General features: G+C 38.6%; 1 pseudogene; it reads left to right on the plus strand.

Annotated features, from left to right (window-relative positions):
• Positions 1-230: 230 nt before the first annotated feature.
• LOC764823 lies at positions 231-14,964 on the plus strand (annotated as a pseudogene).
• The last annotated feature ends 1,745 nt before the right edge of the window (positions 14,965-16,709 follow it).

Consider the following 16,709-nt stretch of genomic DNA (forward strand, 5'->3'; position numbering starts at 1 on the left):
CCCCCGACAATACAAAACGTCCCGCAGGGCCTGCACGAACATGTAAGAGGCCAATGGTGATGCGGATTTTCGTTCAGCCCGCCCCCCCCCCCCCCCAACGTTTTTGCTCATTTCGCCACTGGTGATGATATCATTGTCACATTTCCTTTTATTTTTGGCTTTCTGTTTCCAAAGACCAAAGTCCAAATTCACGAGCGTACAAACTACATCGCCACGTATTACATGTTATGCATGTGTTTAGGATACTTTGCGTTGCGATTCGTTGATATTTATCCATATTTATAAAGCTACATATCACTCTCTTCATTCCTTAACCAACATAAACTGGAGACATATATATTGGAATACACAACTGAAATGAAAGGTAATCAATTTTGGTTTATATCTTCAGTGTTATACATGTAGCATAGTATTGTAATCCGGAATCAGTTTTGCGCCACAGCTATGTGCAGTAGATAACTAGCTCTTTACGTGATCATGAATATAGTACCAGTTGCTTTCTGTATCGTTAGTACAATACTGATAGCCTACGAATTTATGAGGCTGACATACGAAAAAGTTGGAGTGATTTTATGGAGAATACTCAGAAGAGTCAGAATTTCGTTTCACGTAAATTCATTTGTAGGAAATTGATCAACCTATTGTTTAGAATTTTTGGAAACGTCCACTGTTATTTTATCGGCACACTGACTTCTATCCGTACCCGTCTGTAGTTACTTTCAGGTTAATATCCGTGCACCCCGCCGGCCGCCCCACCCCCCCCCCCTAAACAACACATTTTCACCCCGGACAACTATCCCTAGGACAAGTAACCCCTAGGACAATATACTCCCGGATAACTATCCTACATAAATATAGGCCTACCTCAATTATTATTATAAACCCCAGGACAACTACTTGCGGCTAAATTGAGTTCGTTTTTGACCGGGGTTAGCTCTCTGGGTAAAATTTTCTAACTCCGAAGAGTAGTTTGCCAGAGGTGAATTGTTTATGGACAGTTTTCTGGGAGCGTATGCCTGTGAATTAAAGTCCATGAGCACTTGTCCGGACGTATTTGTTCAAGACGACCTTTCCCCCCAAACGATTCACTGTATCCATGAAATTAGAATCATGGACAAATTGGATCTCTAAAAAATATTCGGGGAGCTACCCCCCCCCCCTCCCATGGCTAGTATAGGACTATGCATATGAATGTAACAAAGCGGTCGATTTCTGAATTATAAAACATTGATAAATGATATACTATCACTTCTTCTTCAAATGGAGCTTAAAATTAACAAACTCTCTGGAGGAATATACAGTATTCAATTAAGAATTTAGCGAGGTAACTGAAAGTTAAGATTTCTTTCAAATGCTGAACGTCCTCAAATGCCAATTTTTGTTTCTTGCTTTTTTATACACTGCAATATATTGAGTTCCAATAAGGAGCAAAGCAACGGGAATTGTAAATTTTCTGACCCTTTAGAATGCTAATAATTTTAGCTGCATTTACCCTGCAACCCCAAAAATGTCGGTTTTTCTCACATTACGGTGTTTCGCAAACACGACAAAAACAAAAATCGAAATCGAAAAACCCACATCTGGAGTATGTTTTTTTTTAAATGCCCGCCGAAGTTTCACCAATTTTTGCTACATGTAAAGCATGGACCATGAAAAGCAAACTTCGGTGAAATACTGGATTTTCGTCACGTGACTCTCCTCGCTTCAGCGCTAACAAAATTAATGCAGGAAATGCAGCGCAGGGCACCGACAAGTCGCGCATGCGCACTACTCACCCCAAACACAGGTATGAGCAAACTTCGAGGAGAAAAATATAAATTAATGATATTTGTGTACACGACAAGCGGGAGAGTTATCCGTGACTACGACACAATCCAATGGCCAAACAGCCAATTTGAGATTCGCATAGACTTAGTGATCTCATATTTTAATCATTTTATAGCTTTCTTTAGGCTATTATTGTCCGATTCATTTCTTTCGCCATTCTGTTTATCTTATTGTTCTGCTTTCACACAAATGAACTTGTTACAAAGGGTTGGATTGCTGTTTAAGGTTTATGACTTTTATTCCTTTTCTGCCCTTTATCTTCCTCTCAATTTTTGTTTGCATTTATTGCACCCACTTTCTTTTTCTTTGTTGCGCCCCCTTCAACTCCAATACCTCGTAATGATTTAGAATAGTTGTAAACAAAAGCGAATTTCAAAATGAAGTTAATTGATTAACTTAGAAAAAAACAAATAATTTGAATGCAAAAGATATTTTGCACGCGTCCGTGTTTATGAAAAATATTTCAGACAAATTTTTCTCATGCAATTTTTCATTCGTTTTTGTGACCGCTTGATAGATCTTATCCATATAATTATCGGTGTTGGCTGTACAAGCTAATGCAATGAATATAGTTAAAATATTTGTATGACATATATTCTTTTTTAGGCAAAAAAAAATGGTAACGTAGTATTTCTCGTCCCCGACCGCCTCCTTTTTTTTATTTTACTTTTTACTATTCAGAAAAAAGCCGACCCCCCCCCCCCAAAAAAAAGCCTGTGATATACATTTTGTTTAAATAACTCCAAAAGTGATACAAAATAATCATTTGTTTTTGTCATACATTGCATCAATATATCTAACTAAATAGGCCTTGCCAGCTAGTATAATTAGCATGGCAGCCATCATGGGAAAAAAAAATAGTTCGATAGTAATGTCCTGCCTCCTCCTTTTTTGAAAAAAATGTTTAGGCCTAACCCCAGCTATTGTTTCATTTGTATTTCTTTTTGATAAATTACATACATGTACATAACAAACAATTAAAACCTTTCTTCATAGTTTTGTTTTTCCTACCAAATAACACGTTTGTATTAATGATAATTTTGTGTGACATCAAATAATAATAATAATCTATGGCGTTTTCTGTGTTAGCTATCTTCTCGAGTCATACATTCACTTTCTTCTATAAGTTTGTTCATATTTGCCAACATTCGTTATAGCTAATGCACATTCATTCATTCATTCATCATTGATGTTGGTATATAGAAAATTCCTTGTTATAAAAACAGTTCAAAGACAGAAATGTACTTACATAGATTACATAGCTGCTCTGGTCAAAAATGTTTAAATGATTCCTATACATTCACCAAAATTTACAGGGAACAAGAGGTGAGATTAGAAGGTTGCGCGATTGCTCAGTCGGTACAGCAGTGGTCTTGTAATCCAGTGACCCGGGCTCGAAACCAAGGCGATGCGCTTGTGCCCTTTGGTAAAGCATTAATCCTCATTGCCAGGTCCCTCGGAGAGTACCTAAAGCCGTCGGCCGTCTGGTTGCTTACTTACAAGCATTTATGCTTTCTTAGCAGTCAGGCAAAATAACCACCACCATTCCATTCAAGTAAAAAAAGAACTGTTCAACATATTGCACTTCAAACTCATAATAAACATAAACAAATATTTCAAATTGTTAAAGACAGAAAAAGAGAAATGAGAAGGAATCAACAAGCGGGGAAAAAAGACAGAGAGAAGAGAGAGAAAGAGAAGGGATCTGTTAAGAAAATAAAAATATTAGATAATTAGACCGTAGACCTAAGACCTTTATCTATATTTCTGCAAGATAATTCAGAAAAATTATTGTATTCTTAACACAAATATTGATGAACAGATGTTGATTTTAGTGATTTCAGTGTCAGTCTATTTTATACTTAATAAGAAAAATCGCATAAAAGTAAAAAAATACTTACATATTGAATGCAGCGAGGAATAATGAAATAAATCAATGTGATTCCGAAAGATGATGTAGATGACTCTTCTTGATGAAGGTATAAGAACAAGTGAAGTACATTTCAAATCACGAATAAATACAGAGTAAAATAAAAAACGAAGTCTTATCCCTTCATGGATTTCTCAGACTACCTTTGTCACCACAAACTTCACACATTCCGTGTTCAATAGCTCTTTCCGCATTTTTTTCTGGCTATTCTGACCATATGTCACCAGTCTGGTAAAAACACGTTTTTATATTTATAGTCCATTACATATTTATGTACATTTTTCCGGTTAATGTTTGTGTTCCAACACAAGCTCTGTTTGATAAAGCTTGATATCATAGCGAATACTAAAATTCTATAACAAATTGATTTTTATTTATCAAATGCAAAATGTTGAATAGATTGTAAGAAGTATTGTGATTTATTATTAATACAAGTTATACAAGTTTTATGAAACGTTTCCAAACAACTACATATTATGCTGTGTAATATTATAATCGATCCATAAATCTAAATCCAATCGGTCATTGCGCATAATGTAAGAAGCGATAGTATAAGAAGAGATTATTTATTTGAATAACATTAATTGATCAAGGAAAGGAGCATTTGGTAAATCATTTTTTAATTCTGATTAAGTATTTGATTTTCATGGTAAGAGAATGGAGTTCATCTATAACCGTGGATGAAATTAAACGCAGTTTCTAAGAAGATGAATTAGAGGAAAACAATTTGGCCTTCATGAAAAATAATTTCCCTGCATCTGCATTTTGTTAGGCTTTTCGTACAACTCGATTAAGAGAAGAACAAAATACTGATTTATTTCACTCTCTGCAGAAAAATCAACTACGAGTATCTCTAAAGGGTCTGAGAGTGACAACTACATGAGTGTCAATTCGACGTCATGTTTGTTCTGTGTGTTCATTGGTTGGACGGCCTTTACTCTGGGCCTTTACTGTGTGTTTTTGTTAAAGATAAAGTTGATTTCTGGTCATGCGATTGCATTGTGAAAGAAAAGGTGTGGGTTGGATCAGAAAAAGTTGATCATGTAGCATGTAAGTATTGGTGTGCACTGCAAGGTTCTGGAATCATCAAAATCATCATAATTTGGCTTAGTCTGAAAGTAACAAGCATTGTACACAGAAATATGTATATGGGACTACACAAATTGTGTCGGGCCTATTACTTACCATGATTCCTTATCTTTCTATGCTCATTACTCAGCCAGTATATATTTTCTACCAAAATAAATTGTTTGGCAAATGACATATATTTGTAATTTTGAACATTCAGTGTAAGTTTCGTTTGAGTCTGTGAGAATTCATTTAAAAAAAAAAAAACAGAACTCAAGTTTAATATCAATGGTGATGGTAAAAATCCTCGGAAAAGGTTTAGTAGGTTACCAGTGAAGATGTTTTTTTTTTTTTTTTTTTTTTTGGGGGGGGGGGGGGTAGTACAAAATGTAAAACCTGTTCGTGTACTACCGATTAGTCTATTCCAGCTGGACTTCTATATCCACATGGTTTGATAACCATTTCGTCTACTCATCATTGGTCTAATATTAGGCTAATAGCTATTTGGTCTAATTTCCATTTGGTATTATCTCCAATAATTCTCCTAACTATTTGTTCTCATGCTCATTTTGTCTAATTTCCAATCCGTCTAATTCCCAGGTTGTCCTATGCCCATTTTGTCTTCTATCCATAAGATATAATAATAATTTGATGATTATTATTATTTATGATTGAATGATTATTAGACCATATGGATAGTAGACGGGCTGGGTGTAGACCAAATGGAGATAGACCAATTGGGTAGTAGACGGGCTGGGTGTAGACCAAATGGAGATAGACCAATTGGGTTGTAGATAAACCAGTTGTAGACCAAACGGCAATAAACCCTACAAACTAGCTAAAAACTTACTTCTAAGCTGAGTTACGTCTTTCGGATGGTGATGTTAAAGGTCGGTCCCCAGATGTAAATAGTCATATCTGATTGATAGACATCTGTAAAAACCGAGTTACAAACACACACACGATGATAAAGCAAATTAAGAAAATAATTCTCATGGATTAACGAAAATAAGAAAAAAGATACTTCTCAGCATTCTTGTAATAAATTATACATAATTATGTTTCATCCACATGGTACATGAGTATTTTGTTTGAAAACTTGTAGCAGCTGTATGCAAATTTGTAATTCATTGTAATTCATTTCTAGATGGTTATAAGTTGAATCCTTGTATGGTGTATGACCAGTTTTAAATCTATTTTTAGTTTTCATTTTAAAATCTGTCTTTGGCTCTGCCCCTTCTTTCACTGCCTATTTGAAAATATAAAATCGGAATTATCAAGTGTTCTGCCTTATAACAACAAAAACACAAGCCTGAACAACTACAAGAACAAAAACTACAAGTATAAAACTAAAAAGATATCTGGTTCAAACCGGTCCAAAGGGTCTTCCCTTGATGTGACGTCAAGTAGATATGAAAGGTATGACGATTCATCATCTGTTGGGCCAATCATCGTATATGCAAATTTAACGCTGGCTATCTTGAGCTAGCGCCAGTGCACATTGTACGTGTACACGTACCTAGCGCGCGCTGTACTATATCAAAGCTAGAGTGGACAAGAGAAAAGGGCCGTGTAGTATTCTGTATGTCTTTCTACTTCATAGAGAAAAAAATAATCTGTGCATGTCACGAAAGAGTTTTTGTTCTTGTAGTGCAGTTTCGCGTGGTGAGAGATAATGTTTTTCGTTGATTTTGACCATATACTGTAGGCAGTGGAGACCTGGAATCTATACTTTGTGAAGATCTATTGACCTAGACCTAAATCTAAATTGAATGTTAGTGTTATGGATTTGGATTGCCATGGAGTTTTTGATAAAGACTTCTCACTTGCAACATAAAAAAGAGTAAGTATATAATTTAATTTTGAATATCTTAGAGGAAGTTTTGTCATTCTATGAAAGAACACAGTAATAAATTAAATGGTTGACATATATATTTCAGATCTACTACGTTCAATGGCACAAATCCACAATGATGCCTTTATGTTAAAGTTTTCCATGAAAATATGACATAAAACAGGCGTTTAAACATATTTTAACATTAAGTTGTTTGAAATGGTTAATAGAGCCAACTCATTTCTCTGTGACGATTTACATTCAACTAAAATTCAATATAATTATAATAATATAGTTGGGAGAATTTAGGAATCGATCAGATCAATTTTTATTATCAATGATGGTCTCTATATTCACTCATACTCTAGCATTTAAGTCACTACCTTAGCATCATTTTCTCTCATCTGGGGGGGGGGGGGGGGGGGGGGTAATCATAGTAACAATACTTGAGAGGAATGTAGACAAGGGCAAATAGAGTACAGTTACATGTGCATGTATATTAAAGTGAATCAGAAGGGAGAGAGGAGGGGGGGGGGGGTAAGGAAGAGAAAATAGTAAGAAAACAAACTTGAATACATGTAACTATGAATTCTCTGTGAGGATCGAACCAATTTACTATATTCAATATGTTTCTTGTTATTGTGATTACAGAGTATAATAGAGGCATGAAATGAAATGCATTATCTTCAAAATATGTTCATAGTGTCGCTGCCGAAATGTCTGTAAAACAAGAGTAGGGAACAATGTCCTATAAATTACTTACAAACTAATGTTACTATAGTTGAAATGGAAAAACTGCGAAATAGAAGAATAAAATTATCAAACCTCTGTCATGTGATTAAATAAACACAATTTGTTGATGTCATGGGACAGGTTCGAATCCTGTGAAATTCCGGTCAAAACGATCACTAAGAATCTTCTTTGGTGTCTATACATCATCATTATTGTATTTTATCCAATCATTATAAACCATTTAGGTTCTAAATCTCGTGTCAATTATTGTAGCATGGTGGCATTACTTCTACTTCTACGACGATACTCAGCAGGATCCATAAGTCAGGATGTAAAGTGCTGAGGAATAAACTATCTAGTTCTTGGTCTAGATGCTGGGTGGAAGCGCTCCCTTGAAGTCCTCCAGTGAAGTAGCGTCAAGGGTGATCTTTGAAAGTGCATTTCACGCAGTTACTGTCCGAGGGAAAAATGAGTTCTGGTAGAGCTGGGTGCGGGATGGGATAGCCAGCAACTTCTTTGAGTGATACTGTCGTGTGTTGCTGGCAATCATGGGTGCTGTGTAATGGTGTGCATTGATGGCTACTGTGTTGTTTTGGATCTTGTACATGAGGTGGAGGCTTGCAGCATTTCTTCTCCTCTCCAGGCTCTCCCATTTCAGATGTTGAATCATGGCCGAGACACTGGCCATACGACGATATCTCTGGAGGGTGAATCTTGCCGCTGCTCGCCTTTGTACTGCATCGATTTGGATATATGCTTGTTTGTGTGAGGGTTCCAGACCGAGCAACAGTATTCCAGATGAGGTCTAACAAGAGAGAAGTAGGCTTGTTGGCGGATCTTTTGTGAGGTTTTGCGGAGATTTCTGCTGACTAGTCCCAGCATCCGATTGGCTCGAGATGTGATGTTGTTCATGTGGCCTTGCCAGGACAAGTTGGATGAGAAGGTCAGTCCTAGATACCGGAGATCTGTTACCAATGCAAGAGGAGTGTCTCCTAGTGTGTATGTCGTGGTGATGGCTTTCCGACGTAGGGAGAATGTGATGTGGTAGCTTTTCTCGGTGTTGAATTTCATCTGCCATGTGTTAGCCCATGAATGCAGCCTGTTGAGATCTTGTTGTAGGGCTTGGCTATCAGTGACATCAGTGATCGGACGGTATAGAAGACAATCATCAGCAAAGAGTCGGATTTTGGAAGAGATCCCATCTACTATGTCATTGATGAAGGATATAAACAGAAGTGGGCCGAGAACTGTGCCCTGCGGTACCCCAGAGGTGACTGGAACCCATTCAGATGACTCTCCATCTACAACAACACGTTGTAACCTTTCAGTTAGGAACACCCTGATCCATCTGATAAGGTTGTCATGGATCCCATAGTGATGGAGCTTATGGAGGAGGCGGTTATGGGGTACACGGTCAAAGGCTTTGGAGAAGTCTAATGCAACTGCATCAACTTGCTCTTTCTGGTCTAGAGAGTGTGCAACATCTTGAGATGTAACGATCAACTGGGTCTCACATGAATGGCCAGGACGAAAGCCATGCTGAACATCATTGAGAATATTATTTTCGTCATAGTGATCCATGATATTGCTGAAAATTACATGTTCGAGCAGTTTACTGCAGATGGACGTGATTGATATAGGGCGGTAGTTGGAGGCCTTGCTCCTGTCTCCTTTCTTGAAAATTGGTGAGATGTTTGCAAGACGCCAGTCAGATGGTACTGTTCCTGTATCTAGAGATTGTTGAAAGATAATGGTCAGGATCGGTGCAATGTCTTCAGCAAAGAACTTCAAGATCCTTCCTGGTATGCCATCTGGTCCTGTGGCTTTGCTAACATTTATAGCTTTCAGTAGCGTGACAATGCCTTCCACAGAGATTTCAATGCGATCCATTGAAGGAAACACGGGCTGTCTAAGATCCGGAATGTTCGAGTTATCTTCCAGTGTGAAAACTGATTGGAATTGGTCGTTCAGTGCAGTTGCTTTCCCTTTACTGTCTGATACAAGCGTTTCACCACACTTGAGGGATCCAACTCCAGATGACTCTTGCTTTCTGGATTTGATGAACTTCCAGAATGCTTTGTTGTTCTTGTCATCAGGAGAGAACATCTTGTTTTGATAAGTCCAGTAGTTATGACGAAGTTGAGATCTTAATTCTTTCTGATAATTCTTGTACTTAAGCCAATCATCTGGTGTTTTTGAAGCTTTAGCTTTGTTGTACAGTCTTTGCTTTCTTCTGACTCCTCTCTTTATGGTGTTTGTGATCCAGGGACTGGTTCTTTTATTTCCAGACATCTTTGTTGGAATGTAACTCTCCATGAGGTCTCCAATCTCTGTTTTGAAGTCATCCCAGTTCTGTTGTACTGTTCTAGGTTCTGGGCTGCTACGTAGGAAAGAAGACTGAAACTTGAGGAGATCTGCACGCATGCCGGTTGTATCAGCTTTATTATACATGCATACTTTCCGAGCTTTCTTCCTTGAGATTGATGGAGTTTGGTTAACTCTAAAGCTCACGATGTCGTGGTCACTGATACCTGCTGTGACTTTGCACTCATCAATGAAGGCTGGGTGGGTAGTGAGAACAAGATCAAGGATGTTCTTTGTAGCGCCTGCTGTTCTGGTAGGCTCTTTGACCATCTGCTCCAAGTAAAAGTCGTTGCATATGTCAAGAAGGCAAGAGCATTTTCTTCCTTCGTTAGCATAGGGCTTAACTGTACGGTTGGACCAATCGATGTGAGGTAAGTTGAAGTCACCAGCAACAAGTATGGTCGAGTTTCTCATGCTACTGGAGATGTACTGTAGGGATTCAGAGAGGTGTTGGAGGTTTTCTCTGTCCGAGTTGGGAGGCCTATAGAATACTCCTATGAGTAATGGCTTAAAACCTTGAATTTGTAGAGAGATCCACATCAACTCAGTCTGCGATGTACAAATGCTGCATTCAGTAGCTATGAAAGTATCCCTTATCATGATGAAGACTCCTTCTTTTCTAGCACATGTCCTATCCTTTCTGTATGTGGTAAAGCCTATTGGAGTGACCTCAGAATTAAGGATGTCTGATTTTAAATGCGACTCTGTTCCAATGATGACGTCAGGTTTGTGATCGTCTATCATTGCTTCCAAGTGAGGAATTTTGTTGTAAAGTCCATCACAATTTACAAGGATACATTTAATACTTTTGCGGGGACGCATGTTCCTGTTCCTATTTGTAGGTTGTTTAGTTTTCGGTGGAGGGCGAGGTTGCAGTACCTTGTTGATAATGGAACATTCATTTAGCTTTTTACAATCATCACAATACCAAGGTTCTGATTGGTTTTGGATTGGTTTGTACTGGTCTCCAGATAAGTTGGCACATTTTATATGATACCGTTTGTTACATAAGTCACATAGCACTGCTCCATGAGATTTGGCAACTACATTGTGGCATTCTCTACAGGGGTATTTTACTGGGCCTGGGTTAGGTTGGCAATCTCCAGACAGAATTATCATCAGGAGAATGATGATAATGTATCACTAAACCTTCCATGCTTTCTCCTGGCAGCTCTACCAGGGAAACCTTTAAAAAAAAACGCTCAATACATATCTCTTCAATTTGGAAAAAGGAGTATATACTGGTTTATAAAATATAAGTAAATTTACTATTAGCTCAACAGTCGAAATTACTCTTGAGCTTAACAGTGCGTCCCAGAAAGAAAAAAAAAAAACGAACCCGAAAACAAACAATTATTATGAACGAACTAGACCTACTACAGTATGCGCTTTTCATAAAATCATACTTTGATTGAATTAATCCCGGCATACTTGCTTCGCCAAGCAACACTGTTGTGAAGTCGGCGTGTCAAAATCAATTCGTCCAAGATTTTGGTAAAACAGTGAAAACATGTACTATGTGCACATGTGATACTAAGTTACTAACTACAGAGAGAAATGTAATAATAATACTAGTATTCGATAAATTGCAAGGTACCCAATGCGCTCCAATATTAACCGGCTCTGCTAGGCTACCGGTTTTGGCGCCCACAGCATTCAATAAATTCTTTTTTACCGGTACCCATTTAACACCTGGTAAATGATAATGATAATAATATTCAGTTCTTGTATAGCGCATAATACATTATGAAATAAAATCTCTATGCGCTGCCACAAAGCTTTGGAAACTATTACCCTAGAATCAGCTCCGACGGCCGTTATCAGCGCACAGTGCATTTCAAAGAATAATCCTAACAGGTACCCATTTAACTCGTGTGGCAAATGTAGATTAATGTCTTGCTTTAGGACATTAGTGCCGTGGCGGACTCGAACCGCAGACCCTGTGATCCACAGTACGACGACCTATCCACTAGACCACAACGCCTTTAAGGTGTCAAATACAAATGGACGTTGTTTTTTTTAACCTCTTAACGCCGGACCGTGCGGACCACACCCAATCTATAAAAACCCCACTTTATACGCAGGCACGAAGCCAGAGTTCGATATTTGGGGGGGGGGGGGGGGGGGGGGGGGGGGCACATACATGTAATCGATCGAGGTCAAAAAAAGGGGTCTACAAAATTTCAACCGATCCTGGAAATTTTAGGGGGGGGGCACGTGCCCCCCCGTGCCCCCCCCCCCCCCCCCCCCCCCCCGTGGCTACGTGCCTGTTTATACGCGTTTTCTTGATCACACATGCTTACAGTATTTATATTTAACTGAGACCCCTGGGATATATACATTTCTACTAATTCTTATCTGTGGAAACTTTCTTTTAAAACAAATCGTGATAATCATTTTCTATTTCAACAACATCGCCACCGTGACGCAAATGTAACGTGACCCACTCGGTTTCAGCTGGCAGCTGGACACACCCTGTCGGTCATTATATTTGTTGTGTCCTTGCCTAACATAGCAACTTGAGCTCTATTTGTTGTGCTCCACATGGCCGAACTAAATATCGATGATTCTTAATTAACAAGAACGCCCTCGGATGATGGCAAATCATCTACGCTTCAAAACAATTTTCTTGTAGCGATGTAGTACTAGATGGGAACAAACATATTTACATGAGCATAGCAGAAAGAGAGATATAGAGAGGGGAGAGGGAGGGAGAGATATAGAGCGAGAGAGAGAGAGAGAAAAAAAAATAAAAGAGAGGGAGAGAGTCGCTGTATATTAGGTATATCTTGGCCAATTGCGTATGGTGTTTCTATTGGTCTTTGGCTAGTTTTGCCATTATTGATGTTGCACATAAGCTGTTAGAATACACACGATCATTCTATCTTCGTGTGATTTCATGCCATTTTATTTCATTTCTGTGATGTTCATACAATCCACACAAAAAATACAAGTGCGTTGATCAGGACAGCACAAGGGGGCGCTCTTTAACATGATACAGCGTTCTAGAATGAGTCTGTTGTTTCGCGCAATAGGTTGTGTTATATTAGTATTAGGTTCTCTTCAGCAAGATCCTTGCTTGACCATAAATAATGTAAATGTAAAACCTTCCGGTGTTCGTGGAATTATCCGCTCTCCACTTCTTGCCAGGACAAAAACATGAAAACTTAGTATGATTGTTGGCGGACATTGATACAGGCTTCTGGTGCTCAATTAAGTTTTTTTTTTTTAATTTCTGATGAATGTATTTTCACAAATGCTACTTTAAACCTGTAAAGAGCTCCTCTGGTGCTGATGGTAATATTATCTCTGGGTTTTTCTATAAACAAGTGCACTATGGTTTTACACGTGATCAGGTGAATATTATTGCTTTCTTTATGTGGTTAACTGTATGATTTAAATCTACCTTTACCAAGTAGTTGTATGACAATGATGACATCGCATCGCGCCAGCGCCAATCATGTCTGCTAACCTGTCTTTGCAATTGAAGCCTGGTATAAAATTGTATATATTCTAAAACCTATTTGTAACAGTTACTTGAATTAAATTGAAAATATGATCCCAATTCAACATAGCATGATTCTCCAATAATTCCTCTTGACAACCATTGTCTAGTTATGGGAGGTGATCTCTGATGAACATGGCATCGACCTGACCGGTTTTTACCAAGGCGACTCTGATCTCCAGCTCGAGCGTATCAATGTGTACTACAATGAGGCTACGGGCGCCAAGTACGTTCCGTGCTCGTCGATCTCGAGCCAGGCACCATGGACTCGGTCCGTTCCGGTACCTTTGGCAGATCTTTAGACCAGACAACTTCGTCTTCGGTCAGAGCGTATCAGGGAACAACTGGGCCAAAGGACACTACACAGAAGGCGCTGAACTCATCCATTCTGTGATGAACGTTGTACGAAAGGAGGCCGAGGGATGTGACTGTAATCAGGTTGGTTTAACAAAAACTTGTGTGATTGTTTCGATCACAGTAATAAATATTTCACGAAGCATTACAATTTTGTTCCAATACCTGCGTTGTGCAGTTGACTTTGAAAGGGTGTTAGAGCAACGATTGTAATTATGTGTCCATATTTTCGAATTGCTATTATGACTTTGTCGTCTGGCGACTGAATTAACATCAGTTCATCTGTTCGTTACAAATACCAGAATCCCTTATTTAATCTTTTGATTCTAATAATTTTGTCTGGCTTATGTTTTCTCATTATTTCATTTTCAAATCATTCATTTAATATGCAATACTGGCCATATCATCGGGAGTAGATCCTTTCTTGCTTTTGTAATTCTTATTCAGACCGCATATGTGTTATAATGCCTACAATATGCTCCAAAGCTTTTTGATCAATATCGTTTCTTTTGAAATTAATAGACATTTAAAAATATTAACAGAAAGAAGCCACGAAATAAATTCGATATTGGTATTTTCTTTGATTAGGAAAATAATTGTAATTGATGCATTCAAGTTATTGTTTCCCCTTGCTGAATATTTCCATTTTCTATTCAATTATCATTTAAGAATCGGTCACTCGGCACCGAATGACTAAGAGTCTGGTTTAAACATGAATGACCATTTATTTCATGTGTCTGTGTCCACAGGGGTTCCAGCTTACGCATTCCTTGGGAGGTGGAACTGGCTCTGGTATGGGAACCCTCCTGATCACCAAGATCCGTGAGGAATACCCTGATCGGATCATGACGTCCTTCAGCGTTGTCCCTTCGCCAGAGGTTTCAGACACCGTCGTCGAACCTTACAACGCCACCTTGTCCGTCCGTCCACCAACTGGTCAAGAATACCGATGAGGCGTTCTGCATTCTACGACACCTGCTTGTGTAACCTGAAGCTTCCGGCTCCGACCATGGTGACCTGAGTTATCTTGTGTCTGCAACCATGAGTGGCGCTACAACTTGTCTCAGGTTTCCTGGCCAGCTGAACGCAGATCTTCGTAAGCAGTCAACATGGTTCCATTTCCACGTCTCCATTTCTTTATCCTTGGATTTCGATGAGGAAGAGGAAGAAGAACAACAGTAAGATGCCTCATCAATCTCTTTGAAGTCTTTTATTAACTGGATTCCTAACTGGGAACGATCGATAGGAACATCATAATTGATAAATTGTAGATCTTGTCAGTTAGGTAACTCTATCTCGCTCTTTCTTTCTGTCTCTGCGACCCTTCTCTCCCTCTCTCTCTCTCTCTTTTTGTCTCTGTCACCCTTCTCCTTTTTCCTCTCTTTCTTTCTCTCTCTCTCTCTCCCTCTCTCTCCTTCTAATCCTCCATCTCAGACAGATCTTTTTCTTTCCCCTATTATCTATTTCACCTTCCTTCCTTGTTCTATGAACGATGTGAGTTTTATTTTGAGCCATCCAAAGTAGTTCAACTCTGCCCTCTGTTCTTTTTCTGCTCCCCTTCTTCTCAACCTTGATTCTTCTTCTTTTTCTCTGACTGGACTGTTTCGTTCCTCTGCCACTTTGGTACAAGTGTATTTCTCTTTCTCTCGTTTTCGTTGTTCAGTTTTGAGTAAAGTTCTCAAAGTATCTGTTAGCAGAAATCTGCAGTTTCTGTGTTTTCCTTTAAGGTCAGGGTTTAAGTGCCAGAATTAAAATGTCATTATGCACCATTTGCAATTAAAACTGAGTGATTTTACTTATTCAATTTATTAAAGAAACGAAAAGGGCTGGTCATTGTCAATCAATAACAATATCTTTATTAATCGAGTAATGAAATATTGTACAATGAATGAATAAATGACATAATAAACATGATGAAGAAAAAGATGGAAATTCAATAAAGCAGGTATAGAAGAAAGATTGAGAAATATGCTTGCTTATAAAGACTACGAATAAGAGTAAACGACATTGTGACTGTACAACATAGTGTAAATGAGACAGACAATATGAAACAGAGAGAGAGAGAGGGGGGGCGAAGATGAGGGGAAAGAGATGTAGGTAAATTTATGGACAATATGAATTTAATTTCCGATAAAAAGTAAGAACATATGGGCCTTATAATACATCATCTGGGATCTCAAATCTAATTTTGTTTCTCAACTTTGGGAGGGGGACCCCACCCAAACCAACCCCTAGTATATGCTTTTCCTATCCATATTTTGTATAAGTAGGGACGATCGAGCAAACTCACGCTCAAAGATGAGTACATTGATTTGTCTGCTTTCCAAGTGACCTCAAAACACACCGCTTTATTTAACAAATCTGAAGTCCCGAAAGGTATGTCCACCTCCCAATATTCACAGCGTTAGGAATCAATGATGCCACTGTTTGTTGGCGAATTCGGGTCGGAATCACCCAGCATTTATACGTTTTGAAGCTAAGAGTAACACATAAACACGATGAAACTATACATTAGCACAGCGGAAAATATCTTGTTAGTGTGTGTGTGTGTGGGGGGGGGGGGGAGGGGTAGTAATAAGATACATGAATATACAATACTAAATTGCAAACACTATAGGTCTGGGAGCGGCAAAACACTATGTGACCCCACTCCATTCCATAAACCCCCCCCCCCTCCACCGGCAAGAAAATCCTGGATCTGCCACTTTTGTTAATCTGCAGCACATTACAACTCTGGCAAACATGGTGCAGAGGAAGACCGAGGTATGACGCTTAAAAGCCGTCATCAGATCGCAGTTATCCCTATAGAGAACAAAATAAAATGAAAAATGCGGTGAATAAAAGAAAAATTTCACATGAACCATTTAGTCTTAATGTGTTCCTCTTTATTGAAATCGCTTTCAATAATTGTGTTAATAGATAGGCTAATCTTATCCTGAAGCGCTTGTGGCTCAAAGTCTAGCTTCGAACATCCCTGAACAAAATTATCAATAACCACCCACCACCATCAACGTTTTCACATACATGAATGATTCCTGCAAACATAGCCATAGAAAAATGAAGCTGTGCTTACAATCTCCATTATTTCTTCTGGA

This window comes from Strongylocentrotus purpuratus, unplaced genomic scaffold, assembly GCF_000002235.5.
Source record: "Strongylocentrotus purpuratus isolate Spur 01 unplaced genomic scaffold, Spur_5.0 spur5_contig_849, whole genome shotgun sequence".
Lineage (NCBI taxonomy): Eukaryota > Metazoa > Echinodermata > Echinoidea > Camarodonta > Strongylocentrotidae > Strongylocentrotus > Strongylocentrotus purpuratus.